This window comes from Panthera onca, chromosome A1 (genome assembly GCF_046562875.1).
Source record: "Panthera onca isolate mPanOnc1 chromosome A1, mPanOnc1 haplotype 2, whole genome shotgun sequence".
Lineage (NCBI taxonomy): Eukaryota > Metazoa > Chordata > Mammalia > Carnivora > Felidae > Panthera > Panthera onca.
In genome coordinates this window covers 36,614,663-36,637,504 of record NC_138339.1, presented here as the reverse complement: position 1 = coordinate 36,637,504, position 22,842 = coordinate 36,614,663, and the positions used below count along the sequence as shown (strand labels likewise).

The 22,842-nt window shown below is 35.0% G+C and overlaps 1 protein-coding gene and 2 non-coding genes across 3 annotated transcripts in view; 2 read left to right on the top strand and 1 right to left on the bottom strand.

Annotated features, from left to right (window-relative positions):
* Positions 1-22,842, top strand: part of HCN1 (hyperpolarization activated cyclic nucleotide gated potassium channel 1) — a 394,340-nt gene that overhangs the window by 155,498 nt on the left and 216,000 nt on the right. The window lies entirely within an intron of this gene.
* On the top strand, positions 3,548-3,688 carry LOC132682487 (U4 spliceosomal RNA). The gene has a single exon (XR_009611676.1). It is a non-coding gene; the product is annotated as a U4 spliceosomal RNA (small nuclear RNA).
* Positions 13,575-13,681, bottom strand: LOC132675165 (U6 spliceosomal RNA). The gene has a single exon (XR_009608700.1). It is a non-coding gene; the product is annotated as a U6 spliceosomal RNA (small nuclear RNA).

Sequence of the window (22,842 nt, the reverse complement as noted above, 5' to 3'; positions counted from 1 at the left end):
AAAATGGGAGCACGTGGGTGGCTCAGTTGGTTAAGCATCCAGCTCTTGATCTTGTCTCAGGTCATGATCTTCCCCTTCGTGAGATCGAGTCCTGCGTGGGGCTCTCCACTGACATCATGGAGCCTGCTTGGGATTCTCTGTCTTCCTCTCTCTCTGCTCCTCCCCTGCTCTCTCCCTCTCTTTCTCTCAAAAATAAATAAACATTAAAAAAATAAAAGTGTAAAAATAAAGGCAAATAAACATTGAATAACTTGTACATAGCTAGTAAGGGATAGAGTCAAAATTATTTGGCCTAGTGTTATCTCAATTATTAAAAATGGTAGATCCCATTACTCTTTGAAATTGCATTCATTCTTGATTATTAGTGATATTCAACCTTTTTCATGTGTTTGTTGGCCATTCTGATTCTCTTTTAGTATTGCCTTTTGTACATATCCTTTACCCTTTTTCCCCTTCTTAGCTATCTTCATTTACACATTAATGTCAGTTCAACATCAACCACAATTCATCTATTTGCCGAAAGTACTAGTTTTGTTATTTTTCAGGATACATATTAAATAAAAGTGTAGTATGTGGTAGAATCCCTTCCATACGCTTGGATTATAATTCGTTAGACCATATCCTTCTGAATTTTAAAGAGGTTATTCAAACATGTTTCAACTGCAACTGGTAAACACTAAATGATACTGTAGCTTTTGCATAGTAGTCCTGAAATTTACATTATATATAATATAATGCAAACAATACATTGTAGTTTTACATATGCCTGAATTTACATATGTCTGAATTCTGTCAAACAGTGTGGGAAAGAGAAGAGTTAATGAAACATTATTTCCATCCTGAAATTTACAACCTGGTTGAGGGGGCAATTCCAAAACAAATGAAATTAGGGACTGCTTTAAAGGGAAAATAGTCACATTCTAGTAAATCTATGCTAAAAATATATGAAATTTTGCCTTTCATAAGACTGTTTAAATATTTTAATATCTTCCTAGAAAAATAACATAACAAGAATCTAGCATTAAATGAACTCTTAGCTATTTAAAATAAATGTATTTTTAAATTATTTTTGAACTTTTTTTCCTAAAGCCTAGAGATAAAATAATAAATAAGATAGGATCTCTCAAGGAGTACATTATTGGGTAAAACAAAGTAAATGAAAATGAACTGATTTTAATAAGCCATGCATAATCTCAGAAGTTCATTCTAACTGTTCCTATACTTTACAAATATATTAAGATTGTAAAATTAGAGTTAACAGTGAGTAGATTTTTGAAGATGGAAATATATGTGAGATTTGATTTTTTTAACTTCTTTGATTATATTTATATTTCCAAAATGCCATTTATGACCCTAAATTATTTTACCTCAAAAAAGTAGTATTCATCTTCAGAGTAGTGGTTAAATGAATGTTAGGACATCCCTATATTAAAATACTACTAAACTGTTAAAACTCTATTGCAGCAATTTTCTATGTGTTAATAAAGAAAACTTTCAAGATATAATAATTGAGAAAAACAAGGTAAATAAAGCATATATAATTATTCTTATTTATGTTTATTTAAAAAGGATATGTAGTGTGTGTGCAAATGCTGTGCACATAGTATTTATGTTACATAAAGAATTCTAGAAATATAAGAAACTTAATGACAGTGCTTACCTCAAGGAAATGGCTTCACAGTTACCTTTTAAAAGATATAAACTTTTTTTTTTAATTTTTTTTTAACGTTTATTTATTTTTGAGACAGAGACAGAGCATGAACGGGGGAGGGTCAGAGAGAGAGGGAGACACAGAATCCGAAACAGGCTCCAGGCTCTGAGCAGTCAGCACAGAGCCCGACGTGGGGCTCGAACTCACATACCGCGAGATCGTGACCTGAGCCGAAGTCAGACACCCAACCGACTGAGCCACCCAGGCACCCCGAAAAAGATATAAACTTTCGAACTGTTTACATGTTTTAAGTCATGTGTTATCAGCTATTATTACTAATGTAATATTACTCAATCAGCAGTAATTTCAGATATTTAAAACACTTTTTTATGGAAATGCACTATTAACATACAGACAAAGATGTGCTTGGAGCTAATATACTTTAAATCTGTAAGCAATTATTACTATTGATGTCCTAATGGGAAATTTATATATGTCTTAATGAGCTATGAAAAATAAAATTCAGGGTCTTACACTGTGTGTCCTTGTGAAAGATAAAATGATTTAGGAGTCCCTGCAATTTGCCCTTTCAATTTAATCACTGGCTATTTCATTGCTTGACATCCATATAATTATTAAAAATCTCAAAGCAATGTGTACACGCCTTATTTGCTGGTTAGTGACATTCTTAAGAAAATAAATGCGTAATTATTTTTCTTTTAGAATAAGAATCAGCAGTGATGGTTCAAAGTATTTGATTAAGTATAATATTTTGAATTACTAAAAAGATAAAGCATATTGTTAGATTATTTGTAGTAATATAAATTCCAAAAGGTATCCAAGAACCCCTAGATGACACCAGGTGCTTCAAAATTTAAGAAAAAAAATTTCTAAATCATTTTGGAAAGTTAACACAATAATCATTTTCCTGTTCCATAGTAAACATATCTTTTTGGATGCCTGTTTACCTCAAATATGTTCCAAGGCATTCTTTCTTTTTTTAATTTTTTTAAAATGTTTATTTTTGAGAGAGAGAGAGAGAGAGAGAGAGAGAGAGCGAGCATGAGTGGGGAGGGACAGAGAGAGAGAGAGGGAGACACAGAAACCAAGGCAGGCTCCAGGCTCTGAGCTGTCAGCACAGAGCCTGACGGGAGGCTTGAACTCACAAACAGTGAGATCATGACCTGAGCAGAAGTCGGATGCTTAACCAACTAAGCCACCCAGGCAATTCTGTTGCATTCTTAATATTATTTTTACTGACATGATTTTTAGCATATTTTGATTGAGGAGATAGGAAGGATTGAAATAATGAGCTGTTGTTTAAAATAATTGTAAGGACCTTACAAAATGCTTATTTTTTTCTACTGTGTGTTCACTTTCATGATACATCTCTATCCATTTTATTATTTGGCTCCCAAAGTGAGATTATTTTGAATGAAATTATATATTTGTAGGTGCTGTTAATTTCAGGTAAAAATAGGTTTGTAGGGGTGCCTGAATGACTCAGTTGGGTGAGCATCCAACTGCGGCTCAGGTCATGATCTCACAGTCTGTGATTTTGAGCCCCTGTTGGGCTCTGTGCTGACAGCTTAGAGCCTGGAGTCTGCTTTAGATTCTGTGTCTCCCTCTCTCTCTGTCCCTCCCTCGCTCGCACTCGCTCTCTCTCTTTCTCTCTCTCCCAAAAATACATAAACATTAAAAAAAATAGGTTTGTTAATGATAAAATTAGTGTCAAAAATGCTATTATAAAAGCAGTTATTATGTTAAGTCTATGCAATTAAAACCTGATTATCATTAAAAGCTAAGCATGAAAATGTATATATAAAAATCTTTATCTTATATAAAGCTTCACCAAAAATATCCCTTTATATAATGAGTTTTGTTGTTTAATTATACAGCTTTGCACAGTGGCAGTATCGTAGCCAGTGAGGTTTATCTGAGGCACCGATTATTGCTATTGTTTAATTATAATTGATGCATATTATGATTACGTTTGATTTATAAGAAGCTTTTAAGAATCTATATTATGTAAAAGATTTATTATATGTAATAAATGTAATATGTTATAATGTATTAGCATTCAACTGTTTTTAACTATCATTTTTCTCTCTTTATTATAAGTATTTTCGTAATAGTTACTTCTTATTCATCCATTTGTTTTAAAGTTCAGAATAACTTAAAAAATTAAGCAAAGACATAACTGTTAAAATTCACAATATTCATTTGCTCTTTCAAGAGAGTCAAATTCCGCTTTCAGTTAGGATACTAATTTTCCTTTGAATTACAATGATTATTGCGGTATATTTGACATTTAATTAATATGTGCATTTAATAAATATGTAATGGGTGCTTACCATGTGCTATGATAAACTAGAATCGACCCTACATTTAGTTGCAGAATAATGGAATATACAATTTAACAATATCAAACAATAATTTTAGGTAAAGAGAAGCTCTACAGAGAAAATAAAACCTGGGTAATAGTTTTGTATGATTGAGAGAGAGAGACAGAAAGAGAGAGATTTTTGTTGAATCTATCTTAATAATCATCTTCACTTCTTTGGCAATATTTTACAAAGCAAACACTCTACATTGTTTTTCCAGTAGTTTGCTAAGTTTCAGATATTTAATCAATTATTATATTGAGTGAATGAAGATTCTAAAATTTGCATTTTATAAGCATTATAACATATCCCAACTAGAATGCAGGCTCCTTGGGTACAGAGAACATATGACTATAATGTTTACTATAAAATTTCAGTGTCTAGAAGACTATATATTGTTCACAAAAATTTGCTACCTGATTGACCCACCATTTACCAGCTTTAAGGCACATGAAGTCTGATATTATTCTTCGGCAAGTGTGAACCTGACACAAGGAATGAATGAAGAACAAGGAAGCCAGTGTGGTCCCAGCTCAGCCAGAGATGAGGCAGGAATTAGGGGGTAGGGTCAGAGAAGCAACTGTCACCAGACCTTCTAGTACAGTGATTTCCAGAGAAAAAAATAATATGAACCATATATGTAAGTTTTAATTTTTTAGTATGTATGACAAAAATATAAAAATAAGCAGATAAATGGGTGAAATAAGTGAAGTGGATTACAAGTACATTTATCATGATGAGCACTGAGTAATGTACAGAATTGTTGAATCATTATATTGTACACACCAAACTGTATGTTAATTATACTTAAATTTAAAAAAATTTAAGTAAAAATAAAAAGTAAGCAGATAAAATTAATGTTATATTTTATTTACTCCAAAACATGCAAAATAAAATTTTCAGTTGTAATCAATGTAAAAGTATTAACAAAGTGTTTTACTTTTTAAGTCTTTACAGTTTTTCATTCTAAGTCTTTGAAGTTCAGTGTATAATTTGTATATACAGCATATTTCAATTTTGCCCAGACATATTTCAAGTGCTCAGTAGCCACATGTGGGCAGTGTGGCTCTAGTGTCTTGTAAACCATTGTAAAGACTGGCTTCTAACTTGCTTTGGGAGATCATTTAAATGTTTTATTTATTTTTTAAGTTTTTATTTAAATTCCAGTGAGTTAGCATACAGTGTAATATTAGTTTCAGGTATACCATATAGAAAGTCAACAGTTTTATACATCACCTGGTGCTCATCACAATAAGTGAACTCCTTAATCCCCATCACCTATTTAACCCATTCCCCACCCACCTCCCCTCTGGTAACCATCAGTTTGTTCTCTATACTTAAGAATCTGTTTCCTGGTTTGCCTCCTTCTTGCTCTCTTTTCCCCTTTGCTTATTTTGTTTTGTTTCTTAAATTCCACATGTAAGTGAAATCATGTGGTGTTTGTCTTTCTCCAACTGACTTATTTCACTTAGTGTAATACTCTCTATTCCATACATGCTGGAATTGGAATTGGCAAGATTTCATTTTCTTTTATGGCTGAATAATATTCCATTGTATATATATATATACTACATCTTCTTTATCCACTCATCGGTCAATGGATACTTGGAATGTTTCCATAATTTGGCTATTATTGATAATGCTGCTATTTGAGCTGTATGTATCCCATTGAATTAGTATTTTTGTATTCTTTGGGTAAATACCTAGTAGTGCAATGTTGGATCGTAGGGTAGTTCTGTTTTTAAGAGGAAACTCCATACCGTTTTCCAGAGTAGCTACATCAGTTTGCATTCCCACAAGCAGTTTAAGAGGGTTCCCCTTTCTCCACATTCTCACCAACATCTGTTGTTTCCTATATTGTTAATTTTAGCCATTCTGACAGTGTGCAGTGGTATCTCATTGTAGTTTTGATTTACATTTCCCTGATGATGAGTGATGTTAAGCATCTTTTCATGTGGCTGTTTGCCATCTGGATGCCTTCTTTGGAAAATGTCTATTTGTGTCTTCTGCCCATTTCTTCACTAGATTATTTGTATTTGGGGTGTTGAGTTCAGTAAGTTATTTATAGATTTTGGATACTAACCCTTTATCAGATATGTCATTTGCAAATATCTTCTCCCATCCTGGAAGTTGCCTTTTAGTTTTGTTGAGTGTTTCCTTCACTGTGCAGAAGCTTTTTATTTGGATGTAGTTCCAGTAGTTTATTTTTGCTTTTGTTTCTCTTGCCTCCGGAGACATATCTAGTAAGAAGTTGCTACAGCCTTTGTCAAAGAGATTATTATCTGTGTTGTCCTATAGGATTTTATGGTTTCATTTTCCTGCTTGTCTAAGATTAATTGACCATATAGTTATGGGTTCATTTCTCAGTTTTCTATTTGTTCTGTTGATCCATGTGTCTATTTTTGTGCCAGTACCATACTGTTTTGATCACTATAGCTTTGTAACATAACTTGAAGTCCAGAATTGAGATATCTCCAGCTTTGCTTTTCTTTTTCAAAGTTGCTTTAGCTATTTGAGATTTTTGTGGTTCCATACACATTTTAGGATTGTTTGTTCTAGTTCTGTGAAAAATGCTACTGATATTATGTTAAGGACTGCATTAAATGTGTTATGTAGATTTCTTGGATAGTATAGACATTTTAACAATATTTGTTCTTCTAATCTATGAACATGGGATGCTTTTCCATTTATTTGTGTCATTTTTAACTTCTTTCATTGGTGTTTTATCATTTCAGAGTACAGGTCTTTCACCTCTGTGATTAGGTTTATTTCTGGTATCTTACTGGTTTTGGTACAATTGTAAGTGGGACTGATTTCTTATTTTGCTCTCTGCTACTTCATTAATGGTATACAGAAATGCAAAAACATTTCTGAAGAATGGTGTGACATGACTCAGGTTTTAGTGAACTGGCTGCTGTATTGCTAATGGTATAAACATGGGCAGATGCCTGGATTATTGTACTGACACAGGCAATAGATGAGAAGGGTTAGGGCCAGGCTATAGGTGGAAGAGGTAGTGAAAGAGGCTAAGGTCCAGATGTATTTTAAAATTAGAACCCTCACTTGGCTTGGATATGAACTGGAAAAGACAGAATGGAACAAAAGGTTATCTCCAGGATTTTTGTTTATATGAGCTTATATCTAGACAAGGAATTAGTTCTTATTTCTAGATTTGTGATTTCCAGGTGAAGGTGCATACTTTCCTGTGCATACACTAGATAATACAGTGGGTGAGAAAGAAAATAAGAGCATTTAAACTATTAGGAAATATAAGAACTGCTCCCTGGAAGATTGTTAGCCCTTCACATCCACACACAACACACACACACACACACACACACACACACACACACACACACACACACCAGTGCAACTTGACTCCAGCTGGCTTCATACTGGTAAAGAAATTAGTTACAATTATAATATAGTATAATCAGGATTATTTAGTATTTTACTCTGTAACAGTAGAAATTGCCACTGGGAAGACCCTAATCAACCATCATTTTGCTCTGCTGCCCACTTAGTCATTTGAAACTGCCATCTAATCAAGTTTCAGTTTGCATGTTAAACCTTGTGTAATGTTACTCATCATCAATTTATGACATTTTACTCTCCTTGATAGCATTTGATTTTATTTTACAGTAACTATTAGGATAGAGAGTATGATAAAAAGGGGAAAATTCATCAAAAGAAGAGTTGTGCATTTATACGTGTAGATTTTCTTAAATTCTATAAAAAGTGTCATTAGGAATTTTAATAAACTGAGGAGAAAATCATGCCACTCCCTACTGAGAATTACTAAGCAAAACAGTGAGTTCACAGAACATAAATTATTTTTTCCAAGTCAGTTTCATCTACTAACAGATTGAATTTAAGGTAATATGGCCAAGCTATTAATTTTAGGATTTATTTATGATTATGCAAACTTTTAGGCTGTATCACCATGGTGACTAATAATGTTTAAATTATGTGCTAAGATCAGACACATTATTGCACAAATGCAATCCAATTTTAAACAAGAATTATAGGTTATTGAAGCTACAATGTGAAATAACAAGTTGATACTTTACCAAATCTAATATCCATTCACCTAATCCAAAAACCCTTCACCCATATGTCTACATACTACACATTACTTACTATTTTTTTTTAATTTTTAATGTTCATTTATTTTGAGAGAGAGCAAGAGAGAGAGAGTGAGTGAGTGTACAAGTGGGGCACAGGCAGAGAGAGAGGGGGACAGAGGATCTGAAGTGGGCTCTGTGCTTACAGCATAGAGAGCCCTATGTGAAACTCGAAATCATGAACGAGGAGGTCATGACCTGAGCCGAAGTCGGATGCTTAACAGACTGAGCCACCCAAGTGCCCCTACATATTATGTATTATTTTAGACACTGTGAAAATTGTTTGTGTCCAGGACTGGTAAATAAGAATCTTCATAAATATTTTCTTTTTAATAAACACATTAATTTAAACTTGATTTACAAAATCTTAAAAATTTTAAGTGAATTAATCAATAAGTTTTTACCTGAATCATTGAGTCTTTACACTGTTAAAATCTATCAGAAAAATGGCATAACTTTCTACTTGCTTTAAAATCTGTAGTATGGCCACAACATGATGTAGCATGCCTTAGCTAGAACACATTAATTTTAAAACAAGAAAATTTGCATTCTTCTAAATTGCCCAAATTTTATAATTTTTAAATGTTTACTTATTTATTTTATTTTTTAATATGAAATTTATTGTCAAATTGGTTTCAATACAACACCCAGGGCTCATCCCAACAGGGCCCTCCTCAGTGCCCATCACCCACTTTCCCTGCCCTCCCACCCCCCATCAACCCTCAGTTTGTTCTCAGTTTTTAAGTTTCTTATGGTTTGGCTCCCTCCTGCTCTAACTTTTTTTTTCCTTCCCCTCCCCCATGGTCTTCTGTTAAGTTCTCAGGATCCACATAAGAGTGAAAACATATGGGATCTGTCTTTCTGTGTATGACTTATTTCACTTAGCATAACAGTCTCCAGTTCCATCCACATTGTTACAAAAGGCCATATTTCATTCTTTCTCATTGCCACGTAGTATTCCATTGTGTATATAAACCACAATTTCTTTACCCATTCATCAGTTGATGGACATTTAGGCTCTTTCCATAATTTGGCTATTGTTGAAAGTGCTGCTATAAACATTGAGGTACAAGTGCCCCTATGCATCAGCACTCCTGTATCCCTTGAGTAAATTCTTAGCAGCGCTATTGCTAGTTCATAGGGTAGGTCTATTTTTAATTTTTTGAGGAACCTCCACACTGTTTTCCAGAGTGGCTACACCAGTTTGCATTCCCACCAACAGTGCAAGAGGGTTCCCATTTCTCCACATCCTCTCCAGCATCTATAGTCTCCTGATGCGTTCATTTTAGCCACTCTGACTGGCGTGAGGTGATATCTCAGTGTGGTTTTGATTTGTATTTCCCTGATGAGGAGTGACATTGAATATCTTTTCATGTGCCTGTTGGTCATCTGGATGTCTTCTTTAGAGAAGTATCTATTCATGTTTTCTGCCCATTTTTTCACTGGGTTATTTGTTTTTCAGGTGTGGAGTTTGGTGAGTTCTTTATAGATATTGGATACTAGCTCTTTGTCTGATATGTCATTGCAAACATCTTTTCCCATTCCGTCGGTTACCTTTTAGTTTTGTTGTTTGTTTCCTTTGCAGTGCAGAAGCTTTTTATCTTCATGAGGTCCCAATAGTTCATTTTTGCTTTTAATTCCCTTTCCTTTGGAGATGTGTCAAGTAAGAAATTGCTGCGCCTGAGGTCAGAGAGGTTTTTTCCTGCTTTCTCCCCTAGGATTTTGATGGTTTCCTGTCTCACATTCAAGTCCTTTATCCATTTTGAGTTTATTTTTGTGAATGGTGTAAGAAAGTGGTCTAGTTTCATTCTTCTGCATGTTGCTGTTCTCCCAGCACCATTTGTTAAAGAGACTTTTTTCCATTGGATATTCTTTCCTGCTTTGTCAAAGATGAGTTGGCCATACTTTTGTGGGTCCAATTCTGGAGTCTCTATTCTATTCCATTGGTCTATGTGTCTGTTTTTGTGCCAATACCATGCTGTCTTGATGATTACAGCTTTGTAGTAGAGGCTAAAGTCTGGGATTGTGATGCCTCCCGCTTTGGTCTTCTTCTTGAATATTACTTTGGCTATTCGGGGTCTTTTGTGGTTCCATACAAATTTTAGGATTGCTTGTTCTAGCTTCGAGAAGAATGCTGGTGCAATTTTGATTGGGATTGCATTGAATGTGTAGATTGCTTTGGGTAGTATTGACATTTTAACAATATTTATTCTTCCAATCCATGAGCATGGAATGTTTTTCCATTTCTTTGGATCTTCTTCAATTTCCTTCATAAGCTTTCTATAGTTTTCAGCATACAGATCTTTTACATCTTTGGTTAGGTTTATTCCTAGGTATTTTATGCTTCTTGGTGCAATTGTGAATGGAATCAGTTTCTTTATTTGTCTTTCTGTTGCTTCATTATTAGTGTATAAGAATGCAACTGATTTCTGTACATTAATTTTGTATCCTGCGACTTTGCTGAATTCATGTATCAGTTCTAGCAGACTTTTGGTGGAGTCTATTGGGTTTTCCATGTATAATATCATGTCACCTGCAAAAATTGAAAGATTGACTTCCTCTTTGCCAGTTTTGATGCCTTTGATTTCCTTTTGTTGTCTGATTGCTGATGCTAGCACTTCCAACACTATGTCAAACAACAGTGTTGAGAGTGGACATCCCTGTCGTGTTCCTGATCTCAGGGGGAAAGCTCTCAGTTTTTCCCCATTGAGGATGATGTTAGCTGTGGGGTTTTCATAAATGGCTTTTATGATGTTTAAGTATGTTCCTTCTATCCAGACTTTCTCGAGGGTTTTTATTAAGAAAGGGTGCTGGATTTTGTCAAAGGCCTTTTTTGCATCGATTGACAGGATCATATGGTTCTTATCTTTTCTTTTATTAATGTGATGTATCATATTGATTGATTTGAGAATGTTGAACCAGCCCTGCATCCCAGGAATGAATCCCATTTGATCATGGTGAATAATTCTTTTCATATGCTGTTGAATTCTATTTGCTAGTATCTTGTTGAGAATTTTTGCATCCATATTAATCAGGGATACTGGCCTGTAGTTCTCTTTCTTTGCTGGGTCTCTATCTGGTTTGGGAATCAAAGTAATGCTGGCTTCATAGAATGAGTCTGGAAATTTTCCTTCCCTTTCTATTTTTTGGAACAGCTTGAGAAGGATAGGTATTATCTCTGCTTTAAATGTCTGGTAGAATTTCCCAGGGAAGCCATCTGGTCCTGGACACTTATTTGTTAGGAGATTTTTGATAACTGATTCAATTTCTTTGCTGGTTATGGGTCTGTTCAAGTTTTCTATTTCTTCCTGTTTGAGTTTTAGAAGTGTGTGGGTGTTTAGGAATTTGTCCATTTCTTCCAGGTTGTCCAGTTTGTTGGCATATAATTTGTCATAGTATTCCCTGATAATTGCTTGTATTTCTGAGGGATTGGTTGTAATAATTCCATTTTAACTCATGATTTTATCTATTTGGGCCATCTCCCTTTTCTTTTTGAGAAGCCTGACTAGAGGTTTATCAATTTTGTTTATTTTTTCAAAAAAAACAACTCTTGGTTTCATTGATATGCTCTACAGTTTTTTTTTTAGATTCTATATTGTTTATTTCTGCTCTGATCTTTATTATTTCTCTTCTTCTGCTGGGTTTGGGGTGTCTTTGCTGTTCTGCTTCTATTTCCTTTAGGTGTGCTGTTTGATTTTATATTTGGGATTTTTCTTTTTTCTGGAGAGAGGCCTGGATTGCAATGTATTTTCCTCTCAGGACTGCCTTCGCTGCATCCCAGAGCATTTGGATTGTTGTATTTTCATTTTCATTTGTTTCCATATATTTTTTAATTTCGTCTCTAATTGCCTGGTTGACCCATTCATTCTTTAGTAGGGTGTTCTTTAACCTCCGTGCTTTTGGAGGTTTTCCAGAGTTTTTCCTGTGGTTGATTTCAAGTCTCATAGCATTGTGGTCTGAAAGTGTACATGGTCTGATCTCAACTCTTTTATACTTATTAAAGGCTGTTTTGTGACCCAGTATGTGATCTATCTTGGAGAATGTTCTATGTGCACTCGAGAAGAAGGTATATTCTGTTTGGCATGCAGAGTTCTAAATATATCTGTCAAGTCCATCTGATCCAATGTATCATTCAGGGCCCTTGTTTCTTTATTGATCCTGTGTCTAGATGATCTATCCACTGTTGTAAGTGGGGTATTAAAGTCCCCTGCAATTACCACATTCTCATCAATAAGGTTGCTTATGTTTGTGATTCATTGTTTTATGTATTTGGGGGCTCCCATTTCAGCACATAGACATTTATAATTGTTTTCTCTTCCTGATGGATAGACCCTGTAATTATTATATAATGCCCTTCTTCATCTCTTGTTACATCCTTTAATTTAAAGTCTAGTTTGTCTGATATAAGTATGGCTAGTCCAGCTTTCTTTTGATTTCCAGTAGCCTGACAGATAGTTCTCATTCCCTCACTTCCAATCTGAAGGTGTCCTCAGGTCTAAAATGAGTCTCTTGTAGACAGCAAATAGATGGGTCTTGTTTGTTTGTTTGTTTGTTTGTTTTTTATCCATTCTGATACCCTATGTTTTTTTGGTTGGAGCATTCAGTCCATTTACATTCAGTGTTATTATAGAAAGATATGGGTTTAGAGTCATTGTGATGTCCTTTGGTTTCATGCTTATAGCGACATCTCTGGTACTTTGTGGTCCTTGCAACATTTCACTCACAGAATCCCCCTTAGGATCTCTTGCAGGGCTGGTTTAGTGGTGATGAATTCCTTCAGTTTTTGTTTGTTTGGGAAAACCTGTATCTCTCCTTCTATTATGAATGACAGACTTGCTGGATAAAAGATTCTCAGCTGCATATTTTTTTTCTGTTCATCACATTGAAGATTTCCTGCCATTCCTTTCTGGCCTGCAAAGTTTCAGTAGATAGGTCTGCTACTATTCTTATGTGTCTACCTTTGTAAGCTAGAGCGTGTTTATCCCTACCTGCTTTCATAATTTTCTCCTTATCCTTGTAATTTGCCAGTTTCACTATGATATGTCATGCAGAAGGTCGATTCAAGTTACGTCTGAAGGGAGTTCTCTGTGCCTCTTGGATTTCAATGCCTTTTTCCTTCCCCAGATCAGTGAAGTTCTCAACTATGATTTGTTCAAGTACACCTTCAGCCCTTTTCTCTCTCTCTTCATCTTCTGGAATTCTTGTTACAGATATTGTTCCGTTTGATTGCATTGCTTAGTTCTCTAATTCTTCCCTCATACTTCTGGATTTTTTTTCTTTCTTTTTCTCAGCTTCCTCTTTTTCCATAATTTTACTTTCTAATTCATCTATTGTCTCCTTTGCCTTTTCAGTCCATGCTATGGCTGCCTCCATTTTATTTTGCACCTCATTTATAGCATTTTTTAGCTCCTCATGACAAAAATATGGAACTTCACGAATTTGTATGTCATCCTTGCACAGGGGCCATGCTAAACTTCTCTGTATCGTTCCAATTTTAGTATATGTGCTGCCAAAGTGAGCACGTTTATTTATTTAGAGAGAAGAGAGGATGTGAGCAGGGGATGGGCAGGGAGAGAGAGGGAGAAAGAATCCCAAGCAGGCTCTGTTCTGTCAGCACAGAGCTCGAAGTGGGGCTTGAACTCACAGTGAGATCATGACCTGAGCTGAAATCAAGAATTGGATGCTTAACCAAATGAGACACACTGCTGTCCCCAAAATTGCCCCAATTTTGAGTGAAATTATCATTTCTATGAAATATCATCTGTATCACTGTTTATATTAACATCCATGGCATGATTTTCCCAATATTTCAATGGTAGATGTCTATTAACACTATAATATTTTATATAATATGTGTACTACAAAATAGATTGTAGTAGAATTGCCAAATATTGACCAATATTTCAAAATTGACAAATCCAGTGTTTTGTTTTTGCTTCTATGTCTGGGTATGTGCTAGCATTTGTGTGTGTGTGTGTAGCTCTAGAAAAGTTATCAACAGAGTAGGTTGTGAAGAGAAAATGCTAAGGGCACCTGGGTCGCTAATCAGTTAAGCGTCTGACTCTTGATTATGGCTCAGGTCATTGTCTCATGGTTTGTGAGTTTGAGCCCCGCATCAGGCTCCACGCTGACAGCACAAGAGCCTGCTTGGAATTGTCTTTTCCTTTCTTTCCTCCCGTCTCTCTCTCTCTCTTTCAAAATAAATAAAATAAACTTAAAAAGAGAGAAAGAAAATACTAAAGGTAAACAAAATATTGGAAGTTATCATTGTAAATTTTTATGAATTTTTAGAAAGCATATATATTTTAGTATATAAACTTCTGTTTATATAAAAGGAATATAGGGGCGCCTGGGTGGCTCAGTCGGTTAAGCGTCCGACTTCAGCTCAGGTCACGATCTCGCGGTCCGTGAGTTCGAGCCCCGCGTCGGGCTCTGGGCTGACAGCTCAGAGCCTGGAGCCTGCTTCCGATTCTGTGTCTCCCTCTCTCTCTGCCCCTCCCCCGTTCATGCTCTGTCTCTCTCTGTCTCAAAAATAAATAAACGTTAAAAAAAAAAAATTTAAAAAAATAAATAAATAAAAAAAATAAAAGGAATATATAAAAATGCTGCATTAATAGGGGAAACCATGGCGATAGATACTTTAAAATATCATTTTTGGAAACAAAATAGATTTATTTTGTTAGAGTACAAAATAATTCTAGATCATTAGTGGTATTCTATTATTAAATTTTTTTTACACTTTCAGGTGATCATGAGGCCTCATTCCTTTTTTCTGAGTACTGAAGCGACTAAAATAAATCTCTCTCTCTTCCATTCTTTGCCTCTCTCTGTCTCTCTCCCTCTGTCTCCCTCCCTCCCTCTCTCTCTCTCTCTCTTTATATATATATATATATATATATATATATATATATACATACACACACACATACACACACATACATATACACACATATATGTAAATAAAAATCTATCATTTAATTACAAAGGAGAAATTCAATACTTAGAAAAAAAGAGTCAACTAAACTATAAAAACTCAGTAGACCATGTTCAGTCTTAGTGTATACAGTGTGGCTAGCAAAATCTTTCATAAAAATCTTTGTGAGAAGTAGTCTACAATTGTTTTGTTATGAAACATAAGAAAGAATAATCCTCTCTATATTTTACATATAAAATGTGGAATATTTTATAGGTTATACTGGATTCGAAGTTATGTTAAGTCACATGGAGGTCCCAGCTCAGCCAATCCATTGACCTTTGAGAGCTGTCCATTCTCTAATTGCTTCTCATTCCTCCAAAGATTGATCTGATAATAAAAATCGGGTATGGGGGGGGGGGGAGTACTTACAATCTAGAGAGAAATTTACTAAAGTGTAATATAATATTATTTAAAAATTTTTTTAGTCTTTATTTGTTTTTGAGAGAGAGAGAGAGACAGAGTGTGAGTCGGGGAGGGGCAGAGAGAGAGGGAGACACGGAATACGAAGCTGGCTCCAGACTCCAAGCTGTCAGCACTGAGCCTGACACAGGGCTCTAACTCACGAGCTATGAGATTGTGACCTGAGCCAAAGTCGGACACTCAACTGACTGAGCCACCCAGGTGCCCCTGTAATATTATTATTTTAAAAATAGAGAACAATTGCTGACAACCCTAGAGTCCCGCAATTTTAGGAAAATAATTGGGCATGCACAGATAGAAAGGGTTTTACTTCAAAATACATATTCTTCTTTCATTTAAAGAAGTCAAAGGACGTGTCAAACCTTGGTTAAGCTTATTTGTCAAACCTACTGAATATTTTTTTTCTAGGGCTTGTACTTCTCATACTGAAGGGGCTCTTTTAAGAAATGCTTTCTGGTTAAATATGGGTTAGATGCTCTTCGTGGTTCCTAGGTATCATATGAGAGAGCAACTGGTCTCACGCTCATTATGGCCCAATGGTAGGTATCAGAAGTTATCAACTGCTTGTGTAGTATGATTCCAGTGCCCGGAAATTCAGTGATTGTCTAAAATTTTCAGAAGAGGTGAGATCAATTTAAATGTTTTCTTGGTTTGTTATAATTGGTTACATATATCTAACTTCTGACAAAATGTTCTAAGTGTCAACATAGCAAAGCTATTTTATTTGTATGTAGGCAGTGCTTATTAATCATCCAGAAGGCCTGTGTCAGATCTTGGGATGGGTGAAAAAACAAATAATTTAAGCCTCACTTTCTCTACTTTCTTACCTTCTTATAGACTCACTGTAACATTTCTCTAAGAAATACAATTTTATTCCATAAAGCATTTGTGTATATTAGTTTCTTCGTTTGTTCCTCACAATATGCCTTTGATTTTCCCAGCTGACACGAGACCCAAAGGGTCAGAACTATGTTACTCAACTTAGAATAACCCATGGCCAAGCACATGTCTTATAACGGCACCCGTTAAATATTGGAAGAATGAAAGAATTAATGAACAAATGAATGAGCTCACAGGATGTCAAAAAAGTTTAAGGAAGTTAAGCAACTTACCAAGTGACCAGAGAGGCTGTGAACAGGAGGCAAAGGGTTGGATAGCGTGAAGATCTGAGCACACAGAAGATAGGCTAAAGGCCCCTGAAAAACAAGTCCCAGACACAGTTTCAGAAGAATTAGGATAAAATCCCCAAAGTCTTACTTATTATTTGGAGCATGGGTAACATTTTGTGCAAACCTTGTACGACATCAAGAGATAAATTTGAGACTGATTTTGGGTAAGGTTTTACATGGCAAGGCTTACCAGATAAGAGCCTATATACTTTTCTAGAAATAAAAAGTGACTTCAAAATATGTATCTCAAATAATATTTTAGAGTTCTGGGGCAATGTATGGTGATTTGTGATTTTCACATATAGACCAGTGTTATGGTTGAAACTTGTTGAAAAATGGCTCAGTGAAAAGGATGGTGGAAGCCAAACCCCAGTAAGTTCAGGTGAAAATGGTCTCTTATAGAAAAGGTTGGGAAGGCAGAGAAGCCAAGGGTGGGTATGTGGGCGATATGACAGAAGGCTTTCTGTTGAAGATGGAAGATCCTTGAATAAGCTCATATGTGTAGTAGCCACTTGAGAAGGGAAAGGGAGTGTAACAGGCTAGGCAAAGAATGATTGGTAGAGAAAGGTCAAGTGTAAATAGGAAAGGATGGGATTGATTCTAGGGCAAAGGTAGAGGTATATCCATATATTGGATGAAAGGAGAGGTTCCTCTTCCACTGAGAAAAGAGTATGAATAGTAAGAAATTTGGTTATTAAACAACTTAATAATGATGGTTACGTCAGCAACAGCAGGGACCACTGGGGAGGAGGGATAACGAATGGGTAGGGGCTGACTGGGAATTGTAGCATCACAATTTGTTTCTGAGAAGAAAATAGCAAAATCCTTTTGTTGTTGGTGTTAGAATGCTGAGAAGGAGGAAGACTCAAGGAGGCTAGAAGAAAATGCAAAAATTTGAAATAACTGTTTAGGAATAAGTAATATTTTTATATGTATTAAGTAAAGTAGCTGTGACCTCTACACTTGTCAGGCATCACTGAGGGACCAACCAATTCTGAAAAGCATGAATTCATGGTTAATCGATAAGCAAGGCCAATCCCAACATGGTCTGATTCCTGACTACGCATATCTTACACATTTATTTCTTTGTCCCTGCACTGTTGGAATTCTATGATCTAGTTCTACTGAATTTCCTTACAGTTTCCAAATGAGCAATTCTCTCTCATACTTTCATGTTGCTCCCTGTGTTTCAAATTTTCTTTTTGCCATGTTTCATCTATTTAGCTTTCATGCTTCAAGATACTATTCCATCTCTCATCAGTTTCTGAAACTTCTTGAGATTAGGGAGCATATCTTGGTGCACTCATCACAAAGAGTCCCCGGCACATAACAGGTTGATGCATCGTAGGCTCATCATACCACATTGTTTTGTGCCTTGATTGGAGAAATTTAAGCTGGTTGCCTTAGGGGTGGTGGACACTTCAATCACTGATTGTTGGGCCTTACTCCTTGCGTATATATTTGATTTCTCCTTTAATACTGTGGGAGATGCATGGGATTTCTGAAGAATCACCTAATTTCTATAGCCCTGCAGGCATTGTACACTTGTCAAGCTGTTTATTATCAGAAAAACACTTTTTTTTAGAATTGGTCCAAATATGACTTTATTTTCCTATTACAGTTCTTTAGGAATTCCCCACTATTGCTTCCAGAATAAAATCTAAATGCTATTTGGTGAGTTCCATAGCTCTTCACTTCAGCCTCTCTTTTCATTCATAGGGCTTATATTTTTCTTAAATGCCCTGGCTTCCCATCACACAAAATTGACTTTCCCTCAAAATACAATGGCATTTCATATCTCAGAAACTTTATGCTATGCCTCAGCCTTATTCTCTGTGAAATCCTACTCTAAACTGCAACTCAAATAAAATATCTTACTCTGTGAAGCCCATAGGCAACGTCGCTCACTCTTCTCAACTCAAGGTTAATTATTCCCTTTAAGGGAAGATCTTAGGGCCTTACCTATGTCAGAATCAATTAGGTATATGTCAGGCTTTCTGAAAACATCATTAAATATTTGAGGGCAAAGATGTACTATGATTTGTTTTTGTTGCAAGCATTCAGTACCTGGTGAATTGTATAATCAAAGCTTTAAAGCTAGAGGTTCTAACCCAAACCTTTGACATGAGCTTTGAATGGTTACAGCTCCTTAATTTCTTTATAGAATATGGTTCACAACACTCAGTGTCAAATCATAGACTAAATGAAAATACTTGAACATTAAGCATAGGGATAGATGGAGGAATCACGGTAGCTGGGATGTTATTTATCACACAGTTATAGGGTTCTGGATACTTTCCCCAGTATTCTCTAACTTGCCACATCATTTTCAAGCAAAATAGAACTGTGACCCTTGGAATCTCTCAAGTTCTTTCATTTTCCCCATGTGAAAGTATTACAGCATATTTTAAAGATCAATTTTTATAAACTCTGATAAACCCCAAGGGCCTTTTAATCTCTTTATGATAATATGGAGAAGCTCCATGTCTTTTAAAGTAATATTATCCACAATTCAATGAAAGTACAACTGACTTGTATGATATTTATATTACAACAGGTTATAAACTGTCCCTGTCCTTTGATTGATACGAATTGCTGTAACATGAGAAAATTAAATATTTTTGTTCAATTTTCCTCAATGCAAAATAGTCTTTGTCTTTTAATAAATACATATTGACTTACTGTTAAGTGCCTTTTAGTGTTTAAGTGCTTAGGATCCTTCAGTGAAAAAAAGAGAAAAAATGTTCCCATTCCTATGAAGTTTCTATTTTATGGAGAGGCATACAGAAATAAACACCATAAAAAGTAAATTACATAATATTATGAAATCGCAAGTTTTATGTAAAAGAAAAAAAAAGGAAAAGCAAGGTAAGAGGATCAGGAATGGGAGAGCATGGGTGTTGGGTAGTGTTGGGAGAAAGCAGTTTGTAGTAATAGACCAGGTGGTTAGGGAAGGCCTCAGTGAAATGAAACTTTGAGCCAAGACTTAAATAAGGGATAATGGCAGATGTTGTTGGTAAGTCTTATGGTTTCATCCAAATTTAGACAATCCTTATTTAATACATGTTACATACTCTCCAGCCAAGATTACTATATTCACAGTCCGTCTTCTCATAAGTATAAAAATTAGTTGTGTTCTATCATTTCAAAATAGCAAAAGCCAAATTAGTATTTCCAGTTCAAGACCTGTGTTTCTTCTTTGTCACCCTATTTTCCTAGAAAAAAAATCAGAAAATGCCCTTGTGCATGTACATATATCTTTTAAAAGTCATTGATGGCAATAGATTTTCATGTTTGAGATGTTCACATTAGGGAAAAGCTCTGACAGAATATGCCTTTTGATTTTGAAATGGCCTAGATATATCAAAAACAGTGACTGGGCCACCATACATTGCTCTAACCAAAAGGATTTATAGAGCTGATTCTGCACAATTTCCATCCTCTTACTGACCTTTTAAATGTACTATGCTGTTATCAAAAATGTATTTGATATTGAACAAGAAATATTTTTTTTTTTTAATTTTTTTTTTTAACATTTATTTATTTTTGAGACAGGGAGAGACAGAGCATGAACAGGGGAGGGTCAGAGAGAGGGAGACACAGAATCTGAAACAGGTTCCAGGCTCCGAGCTGTCGGCACAGAGCCCGACGGGGCTCGAACTCACGGACCGCAAGATCATGACCTGAGCCGAAGTCGGCCGCTTAACCGACTGAGCCACCCAGGCACCCCTGAACAAGAAATATTTTTAAGAAAGCCTGAGTGTGAGTCACTACATAATACTTTTATTCGTGTCTAAACTCACAAAGTGCAAAGCATGGCAAAAAATGCATACTCACCATTTTCAAAATCTTAAACATCTACTGATATTACACACTAGAGTTTCATTTTAAGTACATTATTTAGAAACATTTTTCAGCACTGTTGAACAGTCTGTGGACAAGGACCTAAAGATGTTAATGTAGTGACATTATCATTCCAACTTCTTTTGGCATTAGGTAGGAGAATGTTCAAAGTTTTAATATATCTTTTACAATTGTACAGCTTAAGAAAGTAAGAAACAATTACTGATAAAGGAAATGTGAAATGCCTGATGAATTCAACGGGAACACAAATGGAAATATAAAAGAGATAATCATTAAAAGTAGACAGCAGAGATCGGCCTTTGGACAACTAGGATAATTGTGAATATCTGTACATAGATAATTTGACTGTTTACTGCCATTTATTGTGTTCATATTTGAAGATTTATATAAATTACCCTTTAATTTAAAAATGGAAATATTTTAACTGTATATACACAAATATAATTTTATATGTATGTATATAGATAGATCTATTCCTATACTATATCATTTCTTATAATAATATACCTTTACAATAGTCCTAAAATATTTCACTTAAGTTACACATTAAAGATTTTGATGAGAAATAATTGTCATACATGGAGATAAGTCCTGTATTTAGGCTGTGCTACATAACTATAGTAAGATAATTAATTCTTCATCATTTATTTGTTAGAGTTTCATTTTGTTTTTTAATAGCTTTGTTACTGATTTTATTGAAGGGCTTAAAAATTCACCTTGGGTATGTGTCATCAATGATCGCCGATGATCATTCCCACATAAAGTATGGAGATACAGCTAGTGCAACAACTTTTCGTGGTGTATAATTCTGGATACATCCCTGAGGGGTGCATCTTTTATTTAACATCACATGTAATATTTATCTTTTATATGATTCTTAGCAGAATAGTTCCCTGTGATGTTGCTTCAAAACCAAGGTTTTGGCAATAAACAGAAAGGATTTGAAATATGGTTCCACTTCTTCCAGCTTGGATAAAATTTAGTTAAATTACCTAATTTCCGTAACTCTTCGATTGCTCATATGTGAAATGGAGATAATTGGATAACAATCTTGATGCTCTTTGAGGGTTAAATGTAAGCACTTAGAATTAATCAATATATAATAGCTATGATTCCTCGTATTACAAATCCATGTAGCAGCATAATTTCCAAATCTGTTTCTGATGACAGGGAATTAGCTGATGCTATCTGTCCACACTCCTCTGTTACCAATCTTTATCCTCTGCACCAGGAATGAGAATACAGCTCCCTGGTTTAGGAATACTTAATCTTGACCTTTTGGATCTCCCCTGGTATACAAAAGTGAGAACCACAGCACTATTGTCTTTTGCCAACTTTCTTCTTTTCTAACCATAAATTTCATTTTTCTCTAAGTATGTGAATAAATTTCCCTTTGACTTTGCTATGGAAAAATAGAGGTGATCGTTTTAGAAAAGATAAATTGCAAATTAATCCCTATTCTATGGCACTATTGAATTGCTGGTTTAGTTAAAATATAAATACTTCCCTTCTTACATTTTTGTTTTTATAGCTTTAAAATTAACCTAAGTCTAAAGTGGAAACATATATATATAAATACTTCCCTATTGCACAAGTTGTTGAAAATTTATAAAATATAAATTATTTGCAGTGATTCAAACATGATAGAAACAATTTTATTGCTTAGTCATAGTTTTTAAGAAGACAAAAATTTCACGTTGTCATTGTTGTCTGTACTTTCATTTTCATAGTAATCTCCTCAAATTTTCAATTGGACATCCAAGAGGGGAGACAAATCAGAAAACTGGGGACAATAAGAAAGGGAAAGAACGTGGTTTTCATTCCGAGTTTAACAGTATCGACAGTCATATGCCTTAAGTAAAAAGAACTGGAATAAAGCGTGCATGGGAGATATTTACGTGCCATGAAGTCATCACTTACTTGAAGTAAACTAATTATTTGAAAGCCTGCATTGAAGTACAAACCAATCAATTGCTCTTGGATATTTTCCTGGAACAGTATTTTTTTTTCCATTAACAAATGTAGTAAGTGATAACATAAGGAAACTAAACAGAAAACTACCATATCTGAGTGAAATCTATTAGGAAATTAGGGCATATGTATGGGTAATGGATTTACCGAAATTGAGTTTTGGCCATGACTCAAAAGGCCAGGCTTAACAGTTGCCAGATTGCCACCTGTGCCCTATATACCACAGGTGTTCAGGCCTTCAGAACAGCTCTTCTTCCTAATGATTTCTAGGCCAGCAGTGCTC